The 26973-nt window shown below is 43.1% G+C and overlaps 1 protein-coding gene across 3 annotated transcripts in view; it reads left to right on the forward strand.

Annotated features, from left to right (window-relative positions):
- Positions 1 to 26973, forward strand: part of MID1 (midline 1) — a 388197-nt gene that overhangs the window by 188082 nt on the left and 173142 nt on the right. For 2 of the 3 annotated variants that reach the window (XM_049873123.1, XM_049873128.1), the window contains exon 1: positions 14284 to 14677. The exons of the other annotated variant lie outside the window; for it this stretch is intronic. The gene's annotated coding sequence lies outside the window, so the exon portion shown is untranslated. Of the gene's footprint in view, positions 1 to 14283; positions 14678 to 26973 lie in introns of those variants that run through there. 3 annotated transcript variants of the gene reach the window in all.

Here is a 26973-nt window from a genome sequence, read left to right on the forward strand (position 1 = left end):
AAAAACCCATTTCCATCGATTCCAACTCATGGCGACCCTATAGGATAGAGTACAAGTGCCCCATAGGGTTTCCAAGGAGCACCTGGTGTATTCAAACTGCAGACCTTTTGGTTAGCAGCCGAATTCTTAACCACTACGCCACCAGAGTTTCCATTTGTTTGATTCCAAATTGTTTGATTAGCTACCTGATAGTAATAAAAGCTACCGTTTTCAAGATCTTACTATGTGCTAAGGTCTTTGGGTGGTGCAAACAGTTTGCACTCAACTACTAGTCTAAAGGCTCCAAGTTTGAACCCACCCAGCGGCACCCTGGTAGAAAGGTGTGGTGATCTGCTTCTGTGGAGATTACAGCCAAGAAAACTATGGAGCAGTTCTGCTCTGTAACACGTGGGGTCGCCGTGAGTTGGAATTGACTTGACGACGATGGGTTTTTTGTTTTGTTTTGCTTTTACTATGTGCTAAATTCTCTTTTTTTGTTTTGTTTTTTTACATTTGTTATTGTCTTTTTTTTTTTTTTATTAGTGTCAGTAATGTTGGGGTGAGATGATATCTCATTGTAGTTTTGATTTATGTTTCTCTAATTGCTAATAATGTCAAGTATATACTCATGTGTCTGTTAGCCGCCTGAATGTCTTGTTTGGCAAGTGTCTGTTCATATCCTTTGCCCCCCTTTTTAAAAAACAATTGTACTTTAGATGCAGGTTTACAGAGCAAATTCGTTTCTCATTAAACAATTAATCAACATACCGTTTTGTGACATTAGTTGCAAACCCCGCAGCATGTTGACAGTTTTCCCTTCTCAACCTTGGGTTCCCTGTTACCACCTTTCCTGTCCCCTCCTGCCTTCTCATCAGTGCCCCTGAGCTAGTGTGCCCCCTTCTCATCAGTGCCCCTGAGCTGGTGTGCCCGTTTAGTATCATTTCGTTTTATAGGCCTGTCTAATTTTGGGCTGAAGGATGACCCTTATGAGTGACTTCAGTACTGAGTTAAAGGGTGTCCGGGGGCCGTACTCTCAGGGTTTCTCCAGTCTCTGACAGACCAGCAAGTCTGGGCTTTTTTTGTAAGATAGAATTTTGTCCTAGTAACCATCAAAACCAGCAAAGATTCTTTTTCTGTGTAAACCTTTTCAGGAGTTTTGATAATAGTGGTCTCAATATTTGTCCTTTTGTGATTGATTTATTTCACTCGGCATAATGCCCTCCAGATTCATCCATTTTATGAGATGCTTTGCAGACTCATAATTGTTCTTTATTGTTGTGCAGTACTCCATTGTGTGTATGTACCATAGTTTGTTTATCCAGTCATCTGTTGATGGGCATCTAGGCTGTTTCCATCTCTTTGCAATTCGAACAATGCTGCAGTGAACATGGGTGTGCATATGTCTATTTGTATGATGGTTCTTATTTCTCTAGGATATATTCCTAGGAGTGGGATTGCCGGATCTTATGGTCTATTTCTAGCTTTCTAAGGAGGCGTCGTATCATTTTCCAAAATGGCCGTACCATTTTATATTCTCCCCAGCAGTGCATGAGAGTTCCGAGTTCCCTGTAGCTGCTTCAAATTTTTTTTACTTATTTTATTGTACTTTAGATGAAAGTTTACAGTATGTGCTAAATTCCCATAGTGCTGTGGTTAAATGCATGTTTCCTGGCCCCAGTCAGCCTGAGTGTGTGAACCGGGATCTGTGGTTTCCTAGCTATGGGACCTTTGCCTCTCCCTGCCTCAGTTTCCTCTCCTGGAAAATAGGGATACTATTAGTACTTATTCTCATATGGGGACCTGGTGGCGCAGTGGTTAGGTGCTACGGCTGCTAACCAAAAGGTTGGCAGTTTGAATCCACCAGCCACACATTGGAAACCCTATGGGACACTTCAACTCTGTCCTGTAGTTGGAATCGACTCGATGGCAATAGGTTTCATTTTGGTTTCTTATTCTCGTATGGGTCAAGGAGGATTAAACGACCCATAACAGCATCTAATAGCCACTCAATAAGTGTTCAATAATATTATTATTTTTAAACGAATCACCTCATTCAATTCGCACAATCACTTTGAGGGAGAGTGAACAGATGGGCCAAGTTCACACAGCTATTAAATGACAGAGTTGATATTTGGACAGGAGCTATTTCTTTCACTGAATCAGCACTCCTAGCCATAGTGCTGCCTCCATTGGTTGGGAACAACAAGTCAAGCATTTAGGGGCAGAGCCTTTTTCCATGCACACCAAAATAACCCAACCCATTGCCATTGAGTCGATTCTGACTCATAGCTACCCTGTAGGACAGAGCAGGGTTAGCCCAGCTGTCATCTTTACGGAAGCAGACTGCCACATCTTTCTCCTTTGTAGTGGCTGCTGGATTTGAACCACTAACCTTTTGGTTAGCAGCCAAGCACTTTAGCACTTTAACCACTGTGTCACCAGGGCTCTTGTATAATATGAGCATTTTGGGTTGGTCCACATGACCCTGGACCTTTCTTTTGTCAGGATGATTTGACAATGCCTCCTGCTGAATCAGGGAGGGGCCCTTCCTTCCAAAGACCCCCCTGCTTGCGTCCCTCTCAGCAAATGGCAGCTGCACTCTTCCAGCTGTTCCGGCCAAGAGCTTGGAAGTTATCCTTGGCTCCTCTCTTTATCTCACACAGCTATTCCATCAGCAAACCACATTGGCTCTACTGTCAGAATATATCCAGAATCTCATCACGTCTCCCACCTCCAGTGCCACTCTCCTGTCCCAATCCACCATCATGTGTCCCTGAGTTGACTACAGGAGCCTCCTCCCTGTTTTCTGCTTTTGTCCTGGCTGCCCTGCAGGCCACTCTCCCTGCAGCAGGTGGACTGAGCTCTACAAAGGCAATTGCCTGTGGATCCTCCTCTGCTCAGAAGCCTCTAGGTCCCCCATCTCGCTCTGAGGAGGACCTAAAACTCTTCTGGTGATCTGTTAGACTCTCCATAACCTGCACACACACACACACACACTCATACACACACACACAGTCAGGCACACACGTTCCTGAGACTTTAGCGCCTTCTGCTGTCACCCTTACTCGCTCCATTCCCACCAGCAGAGCTGCCTTGCTTTTCCTGAAACACAGCCAGTGTGCCCTGGCTTCAGAGCCTCTACAGTGCCGTTCCTTCTCCTGGATAACTCTGCTCCATCCTCCCCAATAGCTGAATGTCTTGCTTCCTCACTTCCTTAGAACTCTCCTCAAATGTCACTGTATTCAAAATAACTTCCTCACACCCTCCACCAGCACTCCCTACCCGCCTTCCCATAGCCCCTATCACCGGGCCACCTATTTTACGTTTATCTGTTGATTTGTTTGTCTAGTGCTCTCCACTAGAAGCTATGCTTAGCCTATTTGTACCTGTGTGGAGTCCCTGGATGGGGCAAATGGTTAATACACTCAGCTGCTAACTGAAAGGTTGGAGGTTGGAGCCCACCCAGCAGTGCCTCGGAAGAAAGGCCTGGTGATTTACATCCAAAAAAAATTCAGCCATTGAAAAAGCCCTTTGGAGCACAGTTCCACTCTGACACACTTGGGGTTGCTATAAGTCAGAATCGACTTGAAGGCCACTGGTTTGCATCTCCAGCACCTAGAGCAATGCTGGGCACGTAGTAGGCACTCGGTAAATACTTATTGCATGAATGACTGACCATTCCAGCATAAGGAAGGTGTACCATTGCATTTTTTTTAGCACGAGGTTAAGGCACGAGAATCTCTTAGCCACTTCTTATGAGATACTTGTCTCCACACTTGAGGTCTTTGGATGCCCTGAGAATGAGGAAAATCAATCCACTGAGATCTACAGATGGCTCTGTGTTGCTAATGAAATCAGTGGCTAACCCACAGATGCACCACTTAACTTTGAATAAGGAGAAACGCTTCACAGGCTGTATTATTGACTGTGGAAATAAGTCACAAATGTATTCCGTTGAGAAACCCATTGAGAAATTCTGCACAGAGAAGGAAAACCTCCTTCACACTCCTAGAGAAATAGCCCTGAAATTCATAAAAAAAAAAACCATCTTTTTCCATGAGGGATACCCCACTGGTAGGCATATATGTTGTTTTTTCCTTCTTCCTACCGATGATCTGTTGGACACAACCCAAATTCAGAGAAATGTTTAAGGTAAATAAAAATCATGAGAGTGCTTTGGTTTGTTTTCAAATGTGTGGGAAGCTCCTGGCTTACCTTGAAGGCTGCAGGAGAGGCTTCTGGAGATGGATTGAGGTTGGGAATTTCAGAGCCAATTCAGGATTTAAGTGGCGAATCTCAATGCTCTAGTATAAAGCAAGGAGGCCAAGACAAGGAGATTAGGGCATGTTAGGTGTGGGCGTGTTGAGTGGTGAGTGTTTGGTAGCTCAGTGGTAGAATTGTCCTCTCCCCTGTAGGAAAAAAAAAATTTTTTTTATGTGGGAGACCTGTGTTCGATTCTCAGCCAATGCACCTCACATACAGCCACCACCTGCCTATCAGTGGTGGCTTGCACTTTGCTATGATGCCGAACAGGTTTCGGTGGAGCTTCCAGACCAAGACAGACCAGGGAGAAAGACCTGGTGATCTACTTCCAAAAATCAACCAAAGAAAACCCTGTAGATCACAACGGAACAATCTCTGATCTGCAACCAATCATGAGGATGGCACAGGACGATTGTGTAAGGGGTCACTATGAGTTGGAGCCAACTCCGCAGTAGCTAACACACACACAGTAGTGAGTCTGGGTAACTTTTCATGTGCACCATTTCGTTGTGGTGAATTCATTATGGATGTGCCGGGTTTTGATGCCTGTTTCCAAAGGGGAGCTGCATCTGGACTATCATGGCTGCACTATGTACTGGAAAGAACATGGGTTTTGGCGTAAGAAAGATGCTTTCCAATTTTCCATGTGCAGACCATACACCTGCTGCATCTTCAAGAGGGCCTGAGGCATAACGAGTCCCTGATAGATATGATTCCTTTCATTTCCTGCTTTCAAATTCGGCACCAATACCTCCTGCTAAGTTTATTATATTGCATAGCACATCTCCACATCTCTCTACTGCAGGTAGCCACATTTAAATTTTGTCAGACCTCTTCGTGTGTTGGTGTATCAGCTGGTTTGGGATTCCCTTAATTAGACTGGATTAATTTGCCCAGTTGAAGGTAAGTTCGCCTATCTACCAATTGGTTGGTTTCTAAAGATAACCATAATGAAATTATCTTTCCCCCACATAGATATAGTTTAGGAGGAATATTATTAGGGCTTTTTGGTACTACTTAGATAATGCTATGACTAAGAGTACAGTTATTTTGTTCACTATATGATGTTATTTAAATCATTCACATTAAAATAATTCTAAATGACTGCACTCTATGAAATAGACAGGCAATATAAACTCTGCGAATTAATAAATCAAAAGAGAAATCAAACAAATCCTCATTCGAATGCAGTTTTTTAGACATTTAGATCTCTTTGATAAATATGGAGAAAGCTAAAGCACTGATACCCAACATTTGCATTTTTTTTACTCTGCCATGACTCTAGCATTTATCTTACACCAAGGGAGTAGCACAGGAAAGCCTTACTCATTACGTGCGAATTTTCACAAGTGGTTCTCGGCAGAGGAAAAGCTCTCGATGACCCATCTAGCTATAAGGAAATAAGGGCAAGTATTCTTTCCTTAGGAGCCCTGGTGGTACAGTGGTTAACAGCTCCACTGGTAACCAAAATGTCGGCAGTCCAAATCCACCAGGTGCTCCTTGGAAACCCTATGGGCCAGTTCTACTCTGTCCTATAGGGTCACTATGAGTTGGAATTAACTTGATGGCATTGGGTCTTCTCAAATAAAGGATCCGGGTGGTGCAAATTATTTGCACTGGTGGTTCAGTGGTAGAATTCTCATCTTCCATGCAGGAGACCTGGGTTCGATTCTCAGCCAGTGCACCTTATGCCCAGTACAAGCATAAGTGCACCCATCTGGCAGTACAAGCTTGCATATTGCTATGATATGCTGAACAGGTTTCAGTGGCGCTTCCAGGTTAAGACGGACTAGAAGGAAAGACTTGGTGATCTACTTCCGAAAATAAACCAGTGAAAACCCTGTGGATCACAATGATCTGATCCGAAATCAATCATGGGAATGGCGCAAGACCAGGCAGTGTTTTTTTCTGTTGTGCCTGGGGTCGCCATGAATAGAGGTTGAACTCCACGACAGTTAATAACAGCATTCTTTCCTTGGCTAGTAAAAAGGAGTAAAAAATACCTGATTTGTGTCTAGCAAAGGAAAGAGACTTGTAAACCATGTTTTTATCTTTACCATCATCTTAAATCCAAGCATAGATATTATGTGGCTAAAGTGGGCGAGGGTTTTGGCTAATCAGATAAAACACTACCGTCTTGCCAGTCATTTTGTGTATTTGTGAAGTGCCAATCACACAGACTCAGCATTGTCTTTTTATTGGGAAAGCAAGGAGCTCAAATCCTGTTCAAAGCTTCTTTTGATTAAAATTTCTATTCACTTCCTTCCATATATGTGATTATCAATAAGCCAGCCTGATTCGTTTGTTTCTGACGTAAAAAAATGAGATCTGGCTCACGACAATTCATGTTTTGGGTTTTTTTAATCTCTATGGCCAAACTAAAAGTCAGCTTTGGACATTAAAATATTAAAGGCTTGATGGATTCATCCTTTTCACAAAGAAGGAAAATAAGAGAGATGGGAGAATAAGAATAATGCATATAAAATAGTTATAATATGAAGAATAGTAAGCAGCTATTCCTAGCCTGACTTAAAAAAAAACCCACAAAAAACTGGCTTTAATTTAAAAAAAGATGCCAACTAGAAGTAAGAAGAAAAGGGAGTTTACGATGACTCAAATGATTTATTAAGACATTTAGTTTGTGGAATCTTTATTCCTGAAGATCTAAAAGAGTTTGGATCATAGCTGTCTAATATATGCATTTCTGGCTATAATGTAAATCAGTCATAAACCTTGAGCAAATTCAAACTGTGGTGGAGGAAATAGGAAATGCCAACCAGATTATATGCGCATGGCGTGGTGACATTAGCACTTTGGATTCAGAATAGGCCATTAGGCATGTAATTTCTCTAATGTTCTACCACGACTCTTTGGCCAACTATGGGCAAGATAATCATAAAACACTGTTAAGCTTACAGGAAGTGAATTTAAGGACAAGAAATTAATTTAATAACTAGCAAGTAACATTTTGCCAGAAGAATGAACAAATCAGTCTTAGAAGAAATACAACTGGAATGCTCCTTAGAAGCAAGGATGGCAGGACTTTAGCTAGCTTAGTTTGGACATGTCATCAGGAAAAACCAGTTGCTACAGAAGGACATTATGTTTGTGCCCCAAATAAATTAAGAATAGGGAGATGAATACTGGATTGTCTACCGTAGTCTCTAGCGAAATATATATCAAAGATCACTGACAATTTAAGGAGTGGTCTACAACCATCCTTCATTATTTGTGCATCCTTTTAGTTTTTCCTGGAGTTAATAATGGCCTCATTTTTTGTTTGTATGTACCTGTTTATTCTCAAATATATTCTATCAGTTCCATTTTTCCCCCCTGGAGACCTACCTCCAGGAGCCCTTCATTCTCCTGCTGTAATCTAGACAGGGGCCTTTCTAAGACTGCTGAACTGTCATCCTGGACTTTTCTTACTGCCACTTATGTTTGTTGTCTGTTTTCTGAACCCCGTTCACTTAACTCCTTCTTGGTGTAATTCTCTCAGTTTGCTAAAACACTTCATCATTGAATGGGTTCTATAGGAAGAGTACAAGGATGCAAAATTTTTGAGTCTTTATCTGACTGAAGGTTCATCCACATTGTAGCATGAATCAGAACTTTACTTCTCTATCATTGAAAGGAGCCCTGGTGGCACAGTACTTAAGCATTTGGCTTAAAATTCAGGATTCGAACCCATCAGCCACTCTGTGGGAAAAAGATGTAACAGTCTGCTTCCATAAAGATGACAGTCTTGGAAACCCTATGGGGCAATTCTACTCTGTCCTGTAGGGCCCCTGTGAGTCGGAATCAACTGGACGGTAATGGGTTTGGTTTTTGGAATGTCACAGACTTTTTAAATTTTTTATTTTATTTTTACTTTTTATTATTTTTAATAATATTTTATTGTGTTTTCAGTGAAAGTTGACACAGTAAATTAGATTCCCATTTGACAATTTCTATATAATTTGTTCAGTGACATTAATTACATTTTTTACAATGAGTCAGCATTCTCTTTCATTGTGTTCTATTTGTTCAGTTTTCGGTACTCTAGTTCCCCTACCCCCTTATCTTCTCATCTTTGCTTTAGGGTAATTGTTGACCTTTTGGTCTCAAAAGATTTTTTTTTTTTAATAGAGCACCATATTCATGGGTAGTATCCTTCGTTTTGTGTATCGCTCTGTTATTTTGCTAAAAGGCGGCCTTGGAATGGTTTCAATTCAAGGCTTAAAGAGTATCTCAGGGCAATAGTCTTAGGGAGTCCTCTGGTCTCAATTGGTCCAGTAAGTCTGGATTTTTTTAAGAATTTGAGTTCTGTTCTGTGTTTTTCTCCCATTCTATCAGGGTTTATCATGGTGCTGTTCAGAACAGTTGGTAGTGATAGCCGGGCACCATCTAGTTTTTCTGGTCTCAGGGTAGATGCGGCCATGGCTCATGTAGGCTGTTAGCTTTGTAGACTAGTTTCTTCTCTGAGACTTTGGCTTCCTGGAATATCATTGACTTTTGATAATGTATCCTGACATATGTTACAATTAACTACATGAAATTGCTGATACTCAGTTACTTTTACTTACACAAACACTAGTTTTATATGCTTTGCCCTAATAGAACACAGAGAGGCACATAGGCACTTCTAGCTATCCTCCAAGGGAGCCACTTGTCCACTATGACCTGTCTATGACCATGTGCCCAGGAAACTATGTTAGCTCTGCTGTGTGGGGTACTGCTTGCAATAAAACCTTCACATAACTACGGAGCAGTATTGTTTAGGCTCCTTTTTTCAGAAGATCTGCCAAGACTACAACACCCCTTCAGCCAACATTTGCAAACGTTGTGAACCACAGTCTTGCAGGTAGGCGTCCATTCACTTAGTGTAGCAAATTTCTTTACTTGGTTTCCAATAAGCAGATCTAACCCTCACTTAGTGGACAATCCCCAATGGGCCATTCGTCTAATTAGAATTTTTTTTATTACATTTGTTTATTTGTAAATGAAAAAGATGACTTCCATTTATTTCCATTGTTCATTTTCCTTAGGGCTTTTCTGAATCATTCTGAAGCATATTTTAGGGCAAAAAGCAGAATTATTCTAACCTGAACCACAGAGTAAGAGCCTGGGTTATTTATTTTGTACCAATGTCCTGTTTATTCATCCTTAATCTGATAATGGTAATACTTACCTTTTGGTATTCTGGTAGAGATTAAACAGCGCACATTTGTGAAGTGCTTGGCATAATGCTTGGCTCCCAGTGGGTACTCGTAAATGGTGTTGTTAATGGCAGTACCTTCATATCCTGATGCATTATGAAAAAGCGACAGGGATAATCACCATCAATCACTGTATTGCTTATTTATGAAAATGCCCTTTCATGTTGTTGTTAGTTGCCGTCGAGTCAGTTCCAACTCATAGCGACCCTATGTACAACAGAATGACACACTGCCTGGTCCTGTGCCATCCTCACAGTCATTGTTATGCTTGAGCCCACTGTTGTAGCCACTGTGCCAATCCATCTCACTGAGGGTCTCCCTCTTTTTTGCCGACCCTCTACTTTACCAGGCATGATGCTCTTCTTCGGGGACTGATCCCTCCTGATAACATGTCCAGAGTAAGACAGATGTTTATGTTTGTAAAGATTGCAGTGCCTTCACAAAAAAGTGTGAGGTCCTGTTTTAGAAAGCTAGTCTCCTCTCTTTCACTCTGATCTGGATATGGCTCAAATTCGAGAGAGTTAGCTTATTGTTTTCATAACTACAGACTAGATATTAAATTCTGGTAAAAAGGTAACTTAATAGTTTAATTGTTCAGGAGATTCTTTTCCCTTCCACAATATGGCTGTGGTAGCAGTCTGGTTGGTCTCGATGTCTGGGCGAAGCCACACAGTGTATTTGTTTTCTTTCTACAAATGTTTGTTGACCATCTGCTGCATGGTAGGGGCTGTGAAAGTAACTGGGACTACAAAGATAAGTAGGGTACCACTCTTGCCGTTGAGAGTTTTATGGTTTAGTAGGACAGACAGATTCAAGAATATATCATTAGAGTACAGAGTGGAAGAGAAACAGCAGAAGTGTACTGTGGCACACCCAATCTGGTGCTTACCATCTCCTGAGTGGGCACAGCTCTCCCAACTTCCCCCTCATCTCCTCACTGCAGGAAGGGTTAGAGTATTTGCACCATGGAAATTGGCAAAGGCTACTACAAATCTGGACTTTTTTTTGGGGGGGGGAAGCTGGTTGTTAAGCATTTCTCAGCACACCACTGTGTGTATATAAATTGCTTTATGACCATAGAGAAGGGAAAGAGTTAACTCGTTTGGGGGCATTCAGGGAAACCATGAAAGAGGTAGTGACATTTGAGCTTCTAGGATAATGAGGGAGTGGTCCAAAGGAGAAGACAAATGGATGAAACTTTGAAAGGGCACATCTTTGACAGAGGAAATCCCAGCTGACTTTGACCTTTCAGGTGATGACAGCAGAAGGCAAACACAGTTGTGAGAAACTTCTATTGAAGGGGATAAATAGATGTGCCTTGGGATTTAACTCCAGTGATATTGCTTTTATTGTGGTAAAATATATATAACAGAACACTTGCCATTTCAGCCATTTTTACATGTATCAGTCAATGACATTAATTACTTTCACCATGGTGTACAACTGTCATCACTATCTGTTACGGATTGAATTGTATGCACCCAAAATATATGTTGTAAATCCTAACCTCTCTGCCTGTGGTTATAATCTCATTTGAGAATGGGTTTTTTGTTATGTTAATGAGGCAGGATTAGTGTAGGGTGTATCTTGAGCCAATCTTTTTTGAGGTATAAAAGATTAAACAAGCAAGCAAGCAAGCAGAGATGCCAAGCACATGAATATTGCCCAGGAACAGAAGCTCAGAAGGGACCTTCCTCCAGAGCTGACAGACAGAGGGAGACTTCCCCTAGAGCTGGTGCCCTGAATTTGGGCTTCTAGCCTCCTAAACTGAGAAAATAAATTTCTGTTTGTTAAAGCAATCCACTTGTGGTATTTCTGCTACAGCAGCACTGGATAACTAATATCCATTTCCAAACTTTTTCATCACCCTAAACAGAAACTCAGATCCCTGTAAGCAATAACTCCCATTCCCTCCTCTCCCCAGCCCCAAAGCAAGAAGAAATAAAAAGGCCCATTGCCATGGAGTGGATTCCGACTCATAGCAACCCTATAGGGCAGAGTAGAACCGCCCCATAGGGTTTCCAAGGAGCCGCTGGAGGATTCGAACTGCCAGCCTTTTGGTTAGCAGCCATAGCTGTTAACCACTGTGCCACCAGGGCTCCTTCCCCAGTTCCTGGCGACTACTAATAAACTGGTCTCTATGCGCTTTCAAAGGAGCCCTGCTTAAGCACTCTGCTGCTAACCGAAAGGTCTGCAGTTTGAACCCACCAGCCACTCCAAGGGAGAAAGACCTGGCGATCTGCTCCCATAAAGATTACAGCCTAGAAAACCTATGGAGCAGTTCTACTCTAGATATTTCATATAAGTGGAATCATTCAATATTTGTCCTTTTGTGTCAGACATATTTCACTCAACATAATGTTTTCAAGGTTCATCCATGTCATAGCATCTCATTTCTCTTTCTGGCTGAGTAGTATTCCATTTGTATGGATAGACCACATTTTATTTATCCATTCATCCATCGATGGACACTTGGGTTGTTTCCACCTTTGGGATATTTTGACTAATGCTACAATGAACACTGGTGTGCAAGTATCTGTTTGAGTTCCTGCTTTCAATTCTTTTGGGTACATACCCAGGAGTGGAATTGTTGGGTCCTATTTTATGGTAATTCTATGTTTAATTTTATGAGGAACTGCCAAACTGTTTTCCACAGCAGCTGCACCAGTTTGCATTCCTACCAGCAATAAGCAAGGGTTCCAATTTCCCCACAACTTTAGCCAAGACTTTTGATTTTCCTTTTTTTTTAATAACCATTCTAGTGGGAGCAAAGAAGTATCTCACTGTGGTTTTGGTTGGCATTTCCCTAATGACTAATCTCCTTGATCATCTCTTTGTGTGCTTATTGGCCATTTGTACATATTCCCTGGAAATGTATCTCTAATGATATTTAATGGCCATAGCCCTGGGTAGCTCCTAGGACTAAGAGTATGCCTTGGGCCAGTATTGTTGTTTGTTGTCAGAGCCTTGTCGGAGCGTCCATTCCAGCCGAGAGCAACTTCATGTGTGCATAGTGGAACTGCTCCATAGGGTTTTCAAGGCTGTGACCTTTTGGAAGCAGATCACCAGGCCTGTCTTAGGTGCAGTATTTCTCAAAGTGAATCCAAATCCTTTGGCAGTGTTGTAAAATGCAGATTATCAGGCTGCCCCTCAAACCTACTGAATCAGATTCCCTTGGAGCAAGGGCCTGGGGATTTGGATTTTAAACAATCTCCCCAGAAATTTTTTCGCACACTCAATTTTGGGAACCAGTATTGCAAAGCCTGCAAATGAATGGTTCTCAACAACTCCACTGCCGTCGAGTCGATTCCAACTCATAGCGACCCTATAGGACAGAGCAGAACTGCACCATAGAGTTTCCAAGGAGCGCCTGGAGGACTTGAACTGCCGACCTCTTGGTTAGCAGCTGTAGCACTTAACCACTACGCCACCAAGGTTTCCAATGGTTCCCAACCAGGTGCAATTTTGCCACCCCAGGGAATATTTGGCAAAGTCTGGAGACATTACTGATTGCCATGATGTGGTGGGGGTGGGGGTGGGGGGGGTGCTTCCAGCATCTAAAGGTTAAAGACCAAGGATGCTACTAAACATCCTACAAAGCACAGGACAGCACCACCATAGAGAGTTATCCAGCCTCCAATGTCAATAGTGCTGAGAGCGAGAACCCTTGGTTGATGTCGTAGTGAAGGGCTCTGAGATAAGTACCAGAGGTGGACTGAAGTCAGCTGGTGTCACTGACTGCTGAGAGGGGAGCTGGGAGAGGTTTATGGACCCCCAGGCTGGGATCTAGGCCTACCATATTTTCCCTGAACTGGGCAAAGCTCACACATATTGAACCCACGCAGAAAGCACTGGAAACGTTGCTGATTCATCATTAGTTAAGTTGGTCTCATCTTCCCTCTGATTCCCCAAAGTTAAAAATATTTATTGAATTATTTTCACAAAATGTTGGTTACTTCTTTAGGACAAAAAATACGTGCCATTCATGCAAAACGAAGCCTTTTTTGCTGGACTTGAGTTTCTTGAAAAAGAAAATGTAGATTTGCATTGAAATCATATTGGTTAAGAGTTGAAACGACTTAGTGTTTATACAGAGTTAAGAAAGCCAACTTTGAAAATTCTGTTCACGTCTGGGTTTAAGTTTATAAGAAACTAGCTAGCTCTCCTCTCATCTGGCCAAGGTAATATCCAGCTCTTCCCTGTTAATAAATTCAGATCAATTTTGCAGGCCAGGTGAACATTAGTGAAAGGTAGATATACTTACTTTAAAAAAAAAAAAAAAAAGTGCCTAACAAAACTTCGGTGTTTATTGTTGCGATAGGAACAAAAATCCCTAAAATTACGCTTTGGGACTTTAATCGATAAAAATTCTGTTCATTTGCTGTTTTTTTTTTTTTCCTCAAAGATTTGCGTGCACATTCCATTGAGATGGTTTTTCTTCGAGTAGCTACACGGTTCATCTGTATGGAAATGAGATGGGGAGCCCCCTCCTTCCTTGATTGCTCGTGTCAGCTAAGGTGTGCCGCAGAACAATTTGGGTACCTCCCCAGTGTCTTTGCAAAAATCTCGAATTCCGAGCAAGATCCCCTTTTAAAAATCCAGTTGGGTTCTGAGTGTTGAACTTTTCTGGCTGAAGTGTTTCTACACCTCCCCGATGCTACTGTGCTTTTAGGGAGCTCTTAAATGCGAGGACTTAAGGCCTGAAGCTCGTTAAGCTCCGAGCGGACCCAGAGCTCTTAGATAAGAATAGAACTCCGACAGCACAAATGGACTGCCCGATTCGGAGCTCGAGACCCTGTCTCCAGCTGCTCCCAGCCATTTAAATCCTGAAAGCTCTCCTAATCCTGGTGGAGGCAGCCCTTCTGGCTGCCCCGGCCCGCCCCTCCCTCCTGATTGGCTGGGCGGCTCGGGGGCCTGAGCCAGCCACCTACGACGTCTCTGAGCCCTGATTTGAAATAAGAGCCAGGCGGTCCTCGCTTCCCTGCGCCCGACTTTTCATAGGCTGAGGGAGAAAAGGTTGAGAAACTTGACATTGTCTTGGGCAGAGTGCGTGTAGCAACAGATCAAAGAAAAAGAGGCAGAAAACGTGCTCGGAGCTGCTGGCGGATTTCGCTTAGAGTTGCTTTTGTCTTGCGGGCTTCTGGGGGTTCGGGGTTTGCTCTCTTAGGACTGTGGTGTGGGCTTCCATGCAGCTCGCTCCCTGCCGGATGGATCATGGGATTCTAAACATGAGGCAGGTAAGCTCTGGGGGACTGCCCTGGGGGGTACAGAGGTGGGGTGCAGCTTGCACCCTCGGGATCTGTTACCCGAAGAGCCTGAGTTAGTGGACGCCTGTCCAACCTGATGCGTTTGGCATCGAGACAGGACTGCGCTTTCCAAAGGGAACCAAAGAAGCAGGTTTCCTGAGTCCCCCCGGTCCTGGGCACCCCCTCCCCACTTGGCCTCTGATGGTGATTGGTGATGTCAGGCCGTCATTGTAAAGGGTATAAAAGCGGTTTGTGGGATATGTAAATCAATTCCAGTTTGCGGTGGCTGCAGCGTTTTGTGCAGGACCTATCTCATTCTTTTAGCCTGTATCCTGATGCCTCGCCTTCCAATAAAGACAAGGGAGTGTCCTGAAAAAGAATTACACGGGGCCTCTTATCTCATTTTGGCCTCCCCATTCTGAGCATTTACTGTGTTTGTAGGTTGAAAGGGAGGAACCAGTCCGAAATGAGCACTGAAGGCCCTTCCAGAAAAATGCAGATTTGTTTCTCTCTCCTAGCAGTTTGGAAATTGTATTGCTTCTGGGTGTGAGAAGACAGCCTTGAAAGTGGCTGGCGGAGAGAGGGCCCAGGGGGTTACTTCAGTGTGATTTTAAAAAGAATTCTAAACTAGCAGCTCCTTCCTTGGCCCCGAGGCACAGTGATAAAATTCCTTATCAGCCCAGGCAAGTTTATAGCTTTGCCGTTAAGAAAAAAAAAGCGGGCGTACGAAAGCAAGAAGAAGGTGTAATTCACAATTCAAAGTTAGAGAAGACTTTTATGTCAATATTTAAATATAAGAGTCAATACTTATACAAGGGGAAGGCTGGACTGAAAAAACATGCCAGTAGCCTGGCCAAGGCAAGGAATTCCAAGAGGGATGATAGTGCTTTTGCCTGGGTGGGTGGGATAAGTTAGCATCTGTCTTGCCACCAGGCAAGCTCTTCACTTTTTCTTCCCTGACTGGGTTTGCACCCATGCTGCCCCTCACACTTTGGGTGAAGCAGTTTGCATAGGAAGCAAACCTTCCATTTAGTAAAGGGGCTGGGGTGGAGGGGATTGGAACTTTTGGCCCACCTTCTGCAGCTTGTGCAGGGGAAGCCAAGCCCCCACCAAATGGGCAGCCGCTTAGCTTCTTTGCCCCTCACTTGCTCCCTGAGGAAGCATGCGTGGCAAGCCTCGGCACTGCAGAAGAGTACTTTTGGGCTCGAAAGGGGCGTGTGCTTGGAATGAAGCACCCGCTCCTGACCAGAGGCATTTAGATGGAGGGCCACTAGCTTTAACTTCTGAAAATTCACGGTCCAACCTCATTCTTTTCATGCCAGGCAATCAGCTGGGGTGGGGGAAAGAAGTGCGAAGCCCCAATGGGAAGAATTTAAGAGGAAAAAGAGGCACCCAAAACAGGTTCTGAAAAAAGGTCCTTAGCTGGAACAAAGAAGTCATTTGATCCTGTACGCAGCCACCTGTCCTGTCTTTGGTGGCTGAGCTCGATTTTCAGAATCCCTGTTCCCACACAGTTCCTCTGGAACAGTGGCCTTCCCCAAGCCTGATGCCCAAGCCACGCTGTCCTGCCTGTGGGGTGGTTGGTCCCATGCCTAGCTCACTGTGGCTTTGACTTGAAGCTGGAAAGCAGCCGAGTATTGATGTTTCCAGGGTGCAGGTATACATGTGCTGTGACTCCTCAGTTATTTAATGGCTGACAACTCTGTATGTCTAGTCATTTTTGGGGGCCTGTTCAGTACTTGAAAGGAGAGTGGGATGGGAGAGGATGGGAAAGAGAGGGGAAGAATCATTGCTGGCCCCAAGGACCTGGACAGTCGTACATTTCAGGAACCTAACACATTGTTCCACGGCAGCTGGGACAAGAGTGTACTGGGGGAAATGAGCTAGTGGAGTTACTGGCCTGGGTTAATCCTAACTTTATGGGAGTTTCTTTTGGGGGAACTGCTTGATGCATCCAGGTGGGGTGAATAGCACCCATCAGCCCATTTGGCATCTCAGCCCCACAGCCCCCGCTGGGTTTGCAGGGTTAACTATCCAACAGGCCTGCGTGTCGTCAGCTCCGCAATGAAATTCAATCTCACGCTGATGAGAAGTCTGTCCCTGGGGCTGCAAAATGCTGAACAATGGAGGGGCAGCCCAGGACAGACCTGCCATCAACTGGCCACTCTGACTGGCCAGCAGAACTAGAAAGCTGCCTGCCTGGTGATTAGATTCAGAGGGGCTGGGGGTTCTGCCAGGCTGGCCAAAAAAAGAACCATGGAGAAGGACGGTGTACGTGGAGCCTTCCTGAGGCAGCACTGAGACAGGCCAAAAGAAAAGTGCAAGCCCAATTCACTTTTCTTGGGAAGCAGTTTTAAAGTGTGTGCCAACCGTTCTCTCCACTCTGATCCTGATGGGAAACTTTCCTGAAACTTCCTTGAGAAGGAATGTGCTGTGTTCCCAGGCAAAAAGGGAGGCACGGCCACCTGTTCTAGAAGCCCAGCCAAAAACAACAGGTTTGCCTGTGGCATTGCCGCAACTGCAAATATCCTCCCTACACAGCAAGACACCCATTGTCCCCATACAGGAGAAGAGCAAATACTTCAGTCTCGAGCGGGGTGGGGGGTGGGGGTGGTGGCCGGGGAAGATCAGATCTCCAGGCTAAATTGCCTAGCAGACAAATTTTGTGTTTTGAACATTCTGGTAACTTTGGAAAGACCTCGAAGGGAAGAGGGCACGCACTCGAACTCCCATGGACAAAAGCAAGGCTGTGCAGTTGCCTTATAATGAGAAGGGAAAAAATAAGGTAGTTAGCCAGTGTTTTAAGTAGCTGTTCAACCCTTCCTAGGCTCGGATGCTGCCGTTACTAGGAGCTCTGGTTTGATTAGCTGGCTTGGCATTCTTTCGGCTGGAATTAAAATGCCCAAGGACATCTGGTTTAATAATGAAAGTCTTTGTATTAATCTTTCCTCTGAGGATTAGAAAATCCTTTACAAACATGATCTATTTATTCTTTGCCACATCCCCAGGAGAGAAGCGGGTGGCAATTTGATCCTCATTGAACAAATGGAGAGGCAAAGGCAGAGAAAGGTTAAGTACAAAGATACATAGCAAGTTAGGGGCAAGTCCTGGAATGACAAGGGATCCTTCCCCACCCAGAAAGGCTACCTGTGCAGGTTTGGGATTGCAGATGATATTCTAAGGATTCAAACACCGATTTCTAATCGCTCTGTAAGCCGCATGTAGTCGCCAGGTAGGTTTTCTGGTTGCTTTTATTTTTGAAAGTCAAGCCTTTGAAAGTTTCAAACACACTTCTGTTCTCATTTGTTGCAACTCTGAGATCAGGTCGCCATTATGACACCTAATAGGAAGGTACTGTAACTAACTGAAATTGTAAATATGCATCTGAGAAGTATTCCCTTTACAGCAGATGTTTTAAGTTTTTACATCCGGTTTGTGGACCCTAATGTCTTGGACATACGGCAACATGCATTAACGTACGTTAAAATGTTAATTTCTTCCTTATCTCTTCTCTGCTGGAAATGTTATAATTGTAAGACTTTTTATCAGCTTACAGATCCTTTTCGGTCATTTTTTTTCCTTGGTTTGTGTTGGCTTTTCCTTGCCATTCGTTATGAGGCGTGTTCAGAGTTTGCTTGGCTGTGGTCTGCATGGACTGTGAGCAAATCCGTTAATTGGTAGTTGCATGTTATCCACAGACATTCCAGCAAGTTTTAAGGGTATGTGTGGACATGGATGTCTCCTGGCTTTGATCCCTTGTGTGTAGTAAATAGACACACAAGGTAGCTATGGCAACCTGGGCTGTTGGTGAAATCGAGGGATTTGGTCACTGGACAAAGAGTGGTTTGTTTGATTAGAAAAGGGTGGGGCCAGTCAAGACATGTTTAACGCACATGCTTTGAAGACCACGGTTCATCCAAACCATTTGGATTTTTCAAGATAGGCAAAAAGAATTGATGGCTACCCATGACCAGAGTATTTTTATAGATAATTTATTTTTAATCAAGTGGTTGCTACTTTCAAAAAGCAATTTCTAAAATGAAAGGGGAGGCCCACGTATTATCATCGGTATCCCTGTTGTAGTTGTGTAAGTTTTTTTTTTTTTTTTTTCAGAACTTGGTGGGACCTTAGAGAGCTCTCGGTGATTGGGAAGCATGCACTTCACCTCTGCACCTGCAGAGGGCAGACTTGAAGTTTCTATAATGGAGGACCAGGCAGGGGACGTCGCTTAAGGGCGCTGAATTAGAATTGCTGTTCCTATTTGGAGCAATTAGTTAGCTATTCTTAAATCTTATGACAAAAGCAACTGTGAAAATGAATGCATTCAAGGAAGAGAATATCCGGTATGCTGTGATTAAAGAAAGGGCTGTAAAACTTAAGTCAAACAGGAATCTTATCTTCATTTAGATTTGGGAGAGTTGTATCAGTAAGATTTTCTTTCCTGCTCATTATCAATGTTTTTTACTTCAGATGAAACCAATCTCAGGGGTTTTGTTTTAGAAGGTTGTTTGCCCAGTTTTATGAACTAACATGTTCTAGAAATTTCTTTAAACAAAAAGTCAAAATATTAGGGACCCATCAGCATCTCTAAGATTTTTCCCCCCTCCAGAGAGAAATATTCTAGTGGCACTAGATCAGGGTGGTTAATAGTCTATAGAAGGCCAGGTGGCACTAAGAACTTAGAAGATTGAGGCACTGAAAAAAATGCACAGGGAACCTTTTCCTGAACGATGCCTAAGAATGTATCTGCTTTGTGCTATCAAAGTGAAGTTCTTGGTCATTAGGGCAAAAAAAAATGGAAGAGGTGCCAATCATTTGTCATACAAGTGGATGTTGAAGGTTTTATGTTTAGTCAACTGTTTATGATGAGTATAATATACTTTCCTTTATTTGATACGACATTCAACAACATTGTCTGACCACTCACAGAATTAATGTATTCGGTTGCTCATTCCATAAAGCTACATTGACCATTGCCTCTGAGTTGATTCCGACTCATAGCGACCCTATAGGACAGAGCAGAACCGCCCCGTAGGGTTTCTAAGGCTGTTAATCTTTACGGAAGCAGACTGCTACATCTTTCTCCTGCAGAGCAGCTGGTGGTTTTGAATTGCTGACCTTTCACTTAGCAGCCGAGCGCTTAACCATTGTGCCATCAGGGCTCCTTAAAGCTGCATTAAGTGATTATTATATGCCAGGTCACATATGGGCTCCAAGGATGTTTTTGATCTGGTCCCTGTCCGCAAAGAATTTCTCATCTCGTATAAAGTTTATTGTACCAATATCACAATGTAAGTTATTCTGTGGGCAAAATGCCTGCGCATTTATAGCTATTTTTCTATGGAGAAAATCCTGCTTGAAAAATTGATGGTATCCAGAACTTTACTGAATTAAGAAACAGCTTATAATTTTGAAATTTAATTTTTACCCGCATGTCCACTTGTAGAAATTTATGATTTCCTAGTTAAAATAAATAGTGCAAATGGTTAAACACTTGACTACTAGCTGAAAGGTTAGTGGTTCAGACCCACCCAGAGGTATCTCAGAAGACAGGTCTGGCAATCTGCTTTTGAAAGGTCACAGTTTTGAAAACCCTATGCAGCAGTTCAACTCTACACACCTGGGGTTTCCATGAGTTGGAATTGACTCGATGGCAACTAACAACAACAGTTTACATAAATTGATCATAATTATTAAATAATAATTATTATTATATAACATAGGCAGTCCCCGATCTAGGAATCCTTATGCTCTAAGAATTTGCTGTTTGAGGCTCAGACCATTTTCCAGCAAGAAATGATACCATGATTGGAACAATCTAAGAACACTATCTTAAAAAGTAGTCTATCTAATTAAGGCAAGGTTAAATTCTGAGTTTTGGGGACAGGCGCCATATTATACAGGACAGGAACATAGAGAAAGAGTTGCCATACTTATGGTAACAGGCCAGTCTTGGCAAAACTTGAAATAGGACAAGTTTTGCACTAGTTTCCGTATCTCCCCCACCCACTATCCACTGCCGTCGAGTCGATTCCGACTCATAGCGGCCCTATTGGACAGAGTAGAACTGCCCCATAGAGTTCCCAAGGAGCGCCTGGTAGATTTGAACTGCTGACCCGTTGGTTAGCAGCCTTAGCACTTAACCACTACACCACCAGGGTTTCCATATCTCCCCCAGGCCTATCCTAATATGCAGGGAGTTGAGTGTTGTTAATGGTCCATCTTCCCACCCTCCCCTCCCCCACCCCCAAACCACACTCCCACTTCCTGTAGGCAATGGGCTTAACCAGGTCTTGGGAGAGCAACAATATAGATGAACTGAAGCTCCTTCCTCTTAGCCCTTTAACCCCAGGATGAATCAAAAGGCTTCAGCCAGTGCGGTTTGGAGCTTCAAAATACATGATGGCCCCTTCCAGGACAGTATTTGGAGGCATGGTCATGCCTTTGGCAGACAGGACCTGCTTGTATGTCTGCCCATGGGTCAGACCTCTTCCCTTCCTTCCTCTTTTCCCAGTTTCCTTGCCTGCACTTCTAGTCTCACTGGAGTCCTTGTGCATGACAGCCAGGGAACCATGGGGGCAGTAGGGGATATCAGCATTTATGGATTTAGGTTGTTGATAAGTGCACTCTTTGTAGGCTGAGCACTGTCTATTTGGACCTTCTTCTTACCCATTATTGAGACAGTGTTCATTTCCAGTTGATTGTTTAGCTTACCCATTTTGGGCTGGGAGCCCTGGTGGCTTGGTGGTTAAGAGCTCGGCTGCCAACCAAAATGTCGGCAGTTTGAATCTACCAGCCGCTCCTTGGAAACCCTATGGGGCAGTTCTACTCTGTCCTGTAGGATCGCTATGAGTCGGAATTCACTGGACGGCAACGGCTCATGGGTATTTTGAGCTGAGTTCTTAAGAGCCAGAGTCACATGTTAATTATCTTTGAATACTCAGGCCCAAGCACAACACATGACACATGGTAACCAGTTGCTGTCAGGTTGACTCTGACGCGTGGCGACCCCATGTGCATCAGAGTAGAACTCTGCTCCACAGGTTTCCAAGAGCTGATTTTTTTTTAAGTAGATCGCCAGGCCTTTCTTCCAAGGTGTGTCTGTGTGAACTCGAACCTCTAACCTTTCAGTTAGCAGCTGAGTGTGTTCATCATTTGTACGGCCCAGGGACTCCCTGGCAAGTGGTAGAAATCATTAAATGCTTTGCAGGTGCATGCTGGATGAATTTGAGGAGAAAAGGATGGAAAATGCTCTGCAGATCAGAGGGATATGAGGAAGAAAGGGCATTAGAAAGGTTGAGGAAACAGCAAGGAATAAATTGGTTGATATTAAAAAACCCAGTGCCGTCGAGTCGATTCCTATTCATAGCGACCCTATATTAGAGAATAATTAAAAGAGGCGGCAATGATTTAATCCACTCGATTTTGCTCTGGGTGAGGATACAGCCCGGAACATGGCAGGCACTTTGGCTTATACTGTGCTTGATGAGGCTACAGAAATTTCTTAGGAAATGGGACCTGCTTGCCCAGAGCTCAAAGCCTGATAAGAAAGAGAGAATCTGCTGCTTGCTCTTGTTGAGCCTAGCCTGGTTTTGGCCCATGTGCGGTTGGTTTATTTGGGTGGGTGAGTGGCATGATCAAGGTCACTCAGCAACTGAGAGAACACTCCGTGCATATGGCAGCCACATTTTCTATGGTGAAATTCAAGACATGCGGCTAGACAAAGCCTTTGTACTGCTTCTGGATGTGACAGACCATCTAGAATTATGGCCAAAAGGATGAAATAGAAATTTCTGAGACATTTAATGGCTTGTGGAAGCAAATATGGGACAAACACAGTTTCAAGGGGTCCATGCGGTAGACCATATGACTTGTCGTATGTCAAGTTTTGGAGTGTGTTTCAGTTACATGAATTTTTAAGCAGCCTTTCCCAAAAAATTAGGAGGAAAAGAGTTGTTCGTGGATGAATGGGATTCGTTGACTGCCTGCTGAGTTAGCAATAACTAGAAGAATGGCCAGACAAAGCAATGTATAAATGGAAGGCATCAACAATTATCAGAAATTGACTTAAGCACATAGGACCAAGTCTCCTACAGGAGATGCAGAGGAATTCAGACAAAAGTTCTGGCTAAGAGTTTAGCATTTGTGGGTTGAAGTTTTAGAACAGAACCTGAGTTCCCCGTTCAGTTCTCTGTTTGCTGTACTAGATGCCTTCTAGTAAGATATAGTTTTGAGGTTTTGGGGAGGGATCACATGCTATAATTTAATGTGCTAATAAATTCTGAGACAATTTGAGTGGGTTAATACAGAGACCCAAGAGTCAGGAAAGACTGCATCATCTTTGGGAGAAAATGTTGTTGTGTGCCATCGAGTCCATTCCGACTCATAGTGACCCTATAAGAGAGAGTAGAACTGCCCCATAGGGTTTCCAAGGCTGTAATCTTTACAGAAGCAGACTGCCACATCTTTCTCCCTAGGAACAGTTGGTGGGTTCAAACCGATGACCTTTTGGTTAGCAACCGAGTGCTTAACCACTGCTCCAAAAATCTAGATCCTCAGATGGTCTTAGACTTGGGCTTTGTGTTACTTATGCAGCTATACTCTTTGCTAGGATTTTAGTTAGGTGTGAAAATGTCAGAGTCAAAACTAGGCAGATTGTGTTACACAGCAAAGTTTGGGGGAGTGAGAGAAGTCATCTTTTTACGAATTAACCCGATGTCCTTTGCAGAAACAGTGCAGGAAAGTGAAATGGAACAAATAAAAGGGAGAAGAATTCTTTCACTCAACCTAGGATGGGGAAAGCAGAAGAGAAAAAATTGGATATTCGGTGAATTTCTTTGCAGTGATCACTGTTGAAAGTGCATTTCTAAGGGGGTGTTGATGCTGTTGCCCTTTTCAGATGACTGTAAGTGAAAAAAAAACAAAAGTCCTAACAACTGCGAAGAGGATGACTTTCTGAGTAGATGTGTGTCTCAGCCTCCTGAACGTTGCCCCTTTCTAACATTTCAGCTGTCAGAATTGACGAGTTCACATGTAAATGACATTGTTTTGGTTTAACTAACAAAGAGTGATAAGACATGAATTGTCGGTGACAGCCCCGAACGTTGATAACAGAAGACATTAATGCCCGCAGACACAGCCGACATGGTCAGATTCTGGGAGCAAAAATGCTGATTATGTTCGGCCAACGTGCTTTGACCTAGTTTTGCTTTTTCTGCCTGGAAATTATGTCAGTACTAGTTACATCACCCCCGCGGATGAGCAATCTTGCATTCTTTTTATTTCAGTGTCATATTATCAGTTGCGTCCCTGTAGTTCTGACCTCCGAGAAGCCAAACTAATCCCATTGACTTGCATTTTCTTTTTGCAATGAGGCTTCTGCCAGCTAAAGAGTGAGGACTTGCTGCCTTAACAAAACAATCTAAGATGCTGTCTCCAAAGGAATCCTTGAAGTTTGGGCTCCGAGGGGCCTTCCGGGTTCCCGAGGATCAGAATAAGTCTGCCTTTCTTTAATCTTACAGGGGTGGGAGAGATTGCTGGGCTTGGACTGAACCAAATAACAAAAAAATCCAACAGTGAGCACTTCTCTCCTGAAAACAGCGATTGACAAGACATTTCCAACCCATCATCCTGATATTTGCCCATTTCCAGTTTCTGCTTGACTTACTCACCCAGCAGACACCGGCTTTAACACATTTTTCTGATTTAACTTTTTTATTGAATAATTTTCAAAATGAATGATTTCCTCAGTTGATTTCAAACACATCCCCCCCACCACCACCACCATTTAATACTTTCTATCACGAGGGGAAAGAACCATTTAATTCTTTTATACGTTTATGAATTCTAATCTTCAAAGAGTATGAGTTACTCCAATGATCGACTTACAGAAAATTTACAAGTATAATTTGCTACCAGAAGGCCTTGAACGGGTTTTGAGGCACAGGCTTTGGCATTCCTTATTAACAAATGTAATCAGGCAAAAGCCCACAAGAATATGAGTTTGTGGTTCCTCTTCAAAGACCTACCATTTGCTCTTGTTTTCTAATTAAGGCTTTGAAGGTTAAAAATCCCTTTGTTGTTAGCTCCTCTGCAAATCCTCGGCCTGAATGCAGAAAACTTGTCTTCTTCAAAGCACAACCGCACCAACTGCATTTCGCCAGGTAAATTGCTGATTAGCTTGGGATCCTTTAAAGAAACCGTAGGAAAGTAATTGGAAGCAGTACATGTCCTCACTGTGGGATCCCAGGAGGCTTCAAACATTGTTGGAAGCAGTCAACTCCAGGTGTTGCATTTTCTGTCTGCTCCACATGTTAATTTGAATACTAGCATCCTGAGGAAAAACTTCTTCAGACGATTTCTTGATTCCCTAATTGGTATATAAACATTGTCCCACCTAAGCTGCCAGAAGCTGTGAAATAAACGAAGAGTTTCCTATGCCGATAGACATGTCTAGGTATTGACAGCAGGCTAACAGCCATTTTTCCCATTGCTGCGGGCAGATACAAATATATTGCCCTTGTCTTACAGAGTGAGGAACCTTGGTAGCTCAGTGGTTAAGCGCTTGGCTGCTAACCAAAAGATCAGCAGTTTGAATCCACCAGCAGCTCCATGGGAGAAAGATGTAGCAGTCTGGAAACCCTACGGGGCAGTTCTACCCTGTTCTGTAAGGTCTCTATGAGTTGGAATTGACTCGATGGCAATGAGTTTTACACCGAGTGGCCTTCCATATACACCATTCTGCATCTTGATTTTTTTTTTTCCTTCACTTTACATTATGTCCTGGAGATCTTTCTATAACAGTGCACAAAGAGCTTTCTCTCTTTTTTTTTTTTTTAAACAGCTTCATAATTAACCTTCTATTCTGTCCTGTAGGGTCACTATGAGTCGGAAGCGACTCCACAGCAACGGGTTTGGTTGGTTTTTCTACTGGTGACTTTTTATGTCCAATCTTTGCCACTAAAACAGATTGCACAAGGACAGGTGTGTCTGTATCATAAATCCCAAAAGTGGAATTAGTGGGCCAAAGGGTGATTGCGTTTTCTAATTTTGATAAAAAACTGAACCAGCACGTGGGAGAGTGTGTGATTCACCAAAGCCTCCCCAACAGAGTGCCTTGTCCAGCTTGTGGGTCCTTGACTAGCTGATCTGTGGAAAGACATATCTCTGGGTAGCTTTGTATTTTCCGCAGAGTGATGTGGAGCATCTGTTTGTATATTTAAGGGCCATTTGTGTTGTGTGTGGAATATCTATTCGCATCCTCTGCTTTTTGCTTTTGCTGTTCGTTTTTCAACATGTTTATCTTTATAATCATTCACTAGAGTCATGTAACTTGTTGACTGTTCCCAAGTATGTTGGGAATAACCTGCAGGTGAGTTCTATAGTCATCAAGCTAATGCTAAAGACTTCACATGAATGGAAGTGGAGACTCACTAGTTCAGGGCAAAGAGTCATCTCAGAGTCAAGGTTTCTAGGCATGTTAGGAGGGTGCTCATATTGCTAATACTCAGGTGTTGAAATTGAGACTATTTTCCAAGAAAGTCAAGGCTCCATTTTAGACACCCAAGATCCTGGAAGTGTCTTTAAGGAAATAGATACTAAACATCAGGGCACACCATTTATAAGAGTGATTTTTAATATTTCTGCATGTTGGGGTGATTATGTATCAATCTTCTTGAAGACCAGGACTTTAACATTGACACTGACTAGAGGGAAACAGTTACATGGGTCTGAGTTTTCAATGTGTGTTTATTCTTTTAATAAGAAAAATACTTTAGTGCTTATAAATATGTACAACAAGCATTTATCATTTAATGGTAACGATCCAATGACTTAATCATGTGTGATTGCAGCTACCTCCTCTGCAGAATGGGAATAATACTAATAGTGCCTATATTATAGGGTTGTTATGAAGATTAAATGAGTTAGAATTTGTCTACCAGTTAGAATACACCTGGTAAGGAGTACTACATAAGTGTGTGTTAAGTAAGTTATAGAATGGTTGTTGTCAATATTCGTGAAGAATCTGATACTTTACCATACTTGCAAGCTAACAAGTTGGTCTGCCAGTGTTTCATGGATGCTGGAAGAAGACATGAGACTCCTGGGTCAGAAACAAAGGATTTTATTACTCACACACAACAAGCAGCATGCGCTTCATGTTTGCATTGGTTCTTTTTGCTCCCCAAGCCCTATGAGGGCAACAGGGGGCAGCCCAGGTGGATGCTGTGCAAGTTGTGAATTTGCCTGACAGTTGAGGAATCCTGAGCTTAGGGAACCCGGCCAAA

Source organism: Elephas maximus, chromosome X (assembly GCF_024166365.1).
Source record: "Elephas maximus indicus isolate mEleMax1 chromosome X, mEleMax1 primary haplotype, whole genome shotgun sequence".
NCBI lineage: Eukaryota > Metazoa > Chordata > Mammalia > Proboscidea > Elephantidae > Elephas > Elephas maximus.